Raw genomic sequence first — 4,549 nt, forward strand, 5'->3', positions numbered from 1 at the left:
GCGAAAGCTAGGGATTGGAGGAGAAGGGGTGAGAGGATTAGAAAGAGAGTATGAGAAGGTGGTGGGGAGGCACAGGGAACAGGAGTGATGGAGGGAGGACGGAGAACAAGAAGTGAAGGTGAAAAGACAGCTGGGGGTTAGGGTAAAAAGGGAAGAGAATCAGACGGGGAGAGGAGGGAGGAAAGAAGCAGAGAGCGAAGGGAGGGAGGGAAGTTCAGACGAAGAAGAATGTAAGCAGTGAGTGAGGGTGGGAGGAAAATTGTTGAGAGAGAGAGAGAGAGAGAGAGAGAGAGATGGAGTGAGGGAGGCATGAAAAGTACGAAGTGAGGGAGGGAGAGAAGAGAGAAAGGCAGGGAGAAAACAAAGTGAGGGAGGGGCTGGGCGCAGGAAGCGAGACAAAATAGGAGGGAGTTGTGAGGCAAGCAGTGAAGGGAGAGAAACAAGAAGAAAGAGAAGGTAGAGAGACGAGAGAAGGAATAGGTAGCGAAGGAAAAGAGAGAAGAAACAAATACTGAAGGAAAGGAGAGAGGGGAGCAAGCAGCGAAGGGATGGGGTGAGGGGAGGGAAACTGGGAGGGAGGTGTGGGAGGTATGGACAGAGAGAGAGAGAGAGAGAAAGAGAGAGAGGAATGACGGGGGAGAGAGGAGTGAAGGTAGAGGAAGGACATGTGGCCCCGGTGAGGTAATGGAGCCACCAATCACAATAGCGTGACTGAAGGCTAATGGCCGGAGTCACTTACTGGCACACCTTCACACAGCAGCTACCCCTTACCCGCATCCCTTCACACCGCAGCCAGCCTCCCCTTCCCACTCCACCAGGTAACACACTGCCACGCCCTCCCTCACGCCTCGCCTCGCTTTGCCTCACCTTGCTTGGCTCTCTGCTTTATGCCGGAATGTCTGGCTGGCCATGCAGGGACCGCTCTCCCGCCACATATTTTTCGGGCGGAAGGAGAGTTTTCTGCACTACTTTCCTCAAAAACCAAGACTGAACTAAATAGCGACACTGAAGATTTGTAGTTGTCCAAGGTTTCTTTGCTCTCTCTCTCTCTGCATATTTCAATTCTCTTCACGTATATCTATATCTGTGTACATATTCCTACTTTCCATACACATACTTGTCATACGAAAGGAATTTTTTTAATATCTTACTGTTCATAAAGCAATAGTAACCTAACTGCTGTAGCTCACTGGCGAAGCTAAAAACGTGAAGGTGCTATAAATCGTGCTCTCTCCCTCCGCATTTCTCATGTGAAAAGAGGATATTCTACACCTCGCTGTCCCAAAATCCAGAACGAAAATGAATCCCATTAAATAATAATAAAATTTCCTTCCCTTTCGTTACAGGTTTTCGTGATGAAGAAGGAACACAGATCAATATTCTCTGCACATAAAAATGAAAGAAAATAAGAATGGTTAAATAACTCCGTCACAGAATTAAAGGCAAGTAGTTGCCTAGCATTTCTAACATTTTTGCACATTTTTCTGACACGGAAGGAGGAATATAAGCTAGTTCATTTTCTTATTTTGGCCAGATTTTCGTCCTTTTGTAGCTTAGAATTCGATCAGGTAGCTCAGTGGCAGGAAAAACAAAGCTACGGCTCTACATCCCTCCCATATATACTTCGTAGCTACTCGTAGCATCATATTCTAGTTGTAATCTGTTATTCAACTTGGCACTCGAGATAAGCAGGGAGCAGTTTCTGACCATGTTAAAGCAAGAAAAGTACAGCACACTTACTGCAACAAGGTCTTAGTAGCAGAATCAGCCGTATCGTAAAACTCTAAATAAGTTCGAGGACAAGCAGTTCAGGATATTTTGTACACAAAAAAACAATTATAGAAGCTTTGGGTGTGTATATATATATATATATATATATATATATATATATATATATATATATATATAATTTTTTTTTTGAAGGACGGTGGTTTCATTTTACAATATGACGTTGCTTTCCCAGAATGTAAAGAATAGCCGGCAGTTGACAAGCTTTTATCTCGTCAGCAGTATGAATGGTAGTGTTCCATTCTTGCATGGGTCAGTCTTGTTCAGCTGATAGCTGCTGTCCAAGTTGTATGATCTGTTGGAGCCAGCTACCTTCAGGAAGTACGTGTATATAGTGTATTTTGAAAGTATTCTTGTAGAGGCAGTGGCAGCCGCCCATCTGCAGTACTGCTATTTTTCATTGCGAAATAAAATCACCAATAAAAAAAAAAATAGCTTGGACTTTACTCGACCGTTAAAAAATATTCAATAAATAATATTTTTACTTCTGTTGCATAATTATCATGCCTTTTGTGAACCTGTATAGTTTGTGACTGAACAATTATTATACATCCACGGATGGATTACGAGTATAGCTCCTCTGTATGGGGCTGTAGGTCACAAGTTAGCTAAGTGCATTTTTTTTTTTTTTTTTACAAAATGGTAACAAGGGCTAGTCATGTCATCACCTGTTTTCGTGATACTGATGTGCTTCAGTTTTTTCCTTAATGCAGTTTTGCCTTATTTATTTATTTATTTTTTTTTTTCATTTTATCCTCGCAGTTACACTACACACTATTGCATGTAGGTTTTTATTCAGAGCGTGCATGCGGTATCCATCTGTAAGCAAGCTCTCATTATTTTCCTCTACAGCTCTGTATAGCAAGAACTAACTGGTTTATTCAGTTCAGCGTAAACAACTGATCAACTCATCACCTCACAGAAGTCTTCCAGTTCCTATTTTTTTGACTATCATGAAACAGTATCAAGAACGGATCTTGATATTGTACTTTTATTTATTCATTTATATTTTTTTATTTACTGTTTCGCTATACATTGGTAAAAAGGGCTGATCTTGCAAATGTTGAACTTTTTTATTTCTTCTTTGTACAGACAAAAAAAAAAAAAATGGTGTTTTCTTAGTCTGCATAGGTGATAGTAATTTTCATACAGGTTCTGTGGCTAAATACATCGCAAAATCATTTGTAGTCATTGTTTGCATGAGATAAAAACTTGGTCATTACCTAACTTCCTGCTGAAACACAAGCCACGGTAGTCATTTGGTTAAATAAATGACTTTTTTGATCGTAAGGTAGTGGATTTTACCACAGTTATTGATGGAGGGAAATTAACTATTTCAGTATATATTTGATAACATGATTTTTATAGCTCATCCTCAAGAATTACAGGGAGTTTCTACAGACACGTCTATTACGTCATTTTGCTTAGCACAATATATTACTGACTAAAGTTATTAGTGGCCAGATGGTGATGTGTAAGGGTGTTTAACTTTATATACTGACTTCTGGAATGACTGTTCTGTTGCATCCACTTGTTTTAACAATATCAGCCGTATTCAGACCCATTCAGAGCCAGTAAGATCAATTTTTGTGATATCAGATTCAGTCAGATCAATTTTGGCCCATTAGGGTTAGTTCAGGGTCATTGAGATCCATTCAGGCCATTTAATGCCCATTGGCATCTAGTTCGACTCACTCAGATTAATTCAAATTCATTCATGGCCATCCAAGACAACTTAGTTCCATTCAGTTCCTCAGTCATCAGCCCAGGTCGATCAGAACCACTTTAATTCTAGTGAAATCCACCACATCAGGTCATTTCAGGTAAGTTTTAGAATTAATTAGGTCCGGTTAAGTTCATTCAATTCCTCTGCAACCATTCAGGCTTAGCTAGGTCAGTTCCGGCCATCAGGGACATACAGGCCCAATTAAGTTCTTCCAAGGTCCTCACATCCAGTCTGGCCTAATCAGATGAATTTAACCCAGTCATAGTCATTAAGATAAGCTTAGACTTATTCTGGTTATTCTGGTTCATTTTAGACATGCATCAGACCCAAGGAAATCGGTTCAGGTGGTGAGAAGTTGCATGCCACGGATTTCTTTGAGAAGTACGATGTGATGGTAGAAAAATGGTAGAATGCGTGGATAAGACTAGGCAGGACGGGCTGAAATTGTGGTAGGTGGTGGGCAGGGTGAAGGAGAAACACCCTGAGAAATGGATACCGTAGTGTAGCCGGTCTGGGCGTGACGATGGCATAATTCGCGGTTTTCTTTAAGCACAATAACAACAAAGCAAGAAGGAAGCCATTAACGTCCCGCTCATTACACTTGGCGTTCGAGAGAGAGAGAGAGAGAGAGAGAGAGAGAGAGTCATTGTGTTATAGGGACTAAACTATGAAGGGAGCAGACTATAATAAGACGTTCATGTCTAAGGATCAGAGAAAAACTGAGGCTCCCCACCTGCAGAGTTAAAGCAGGTCGATGGAGAGTCTGTCTATGAGGCAAGTGGAAGGATCATAAAGAGGCCACACAGAGGGCTTAATGAATGGCCTATCATTGAACACAGAACTGTTAACTTGTGCTTTATCACTTGACCCCTAAACTCCAATTATGTGGTGAAGGACTAAGAGAAAAAAATCCGTTAATCCCTTCACTGTGGTGAGCCTTTCGCAGGCTGAATAGAATTGCCTGGTGGTAACTAGCTGAAATGGAGAAAAAAGGGCATCATCGTATTGCACCACACTGGTGCACTCATTGAACAT

The sequence above is a fragment of the Coenobita brevimanus genome, chromosome 72, assembly GCF_032717465.1.
Source record: "Coenobita brevimanus isolate Jiangsu-jjx chromosome 72, ASM3271746v2, whole genome shotgun sequence".
NCBI lineage: Eukaryota > Metazoa > Arthropoda > Malacostraca > Decapoda > Coenobitidae > Coenobita > Coenobita brevimanus.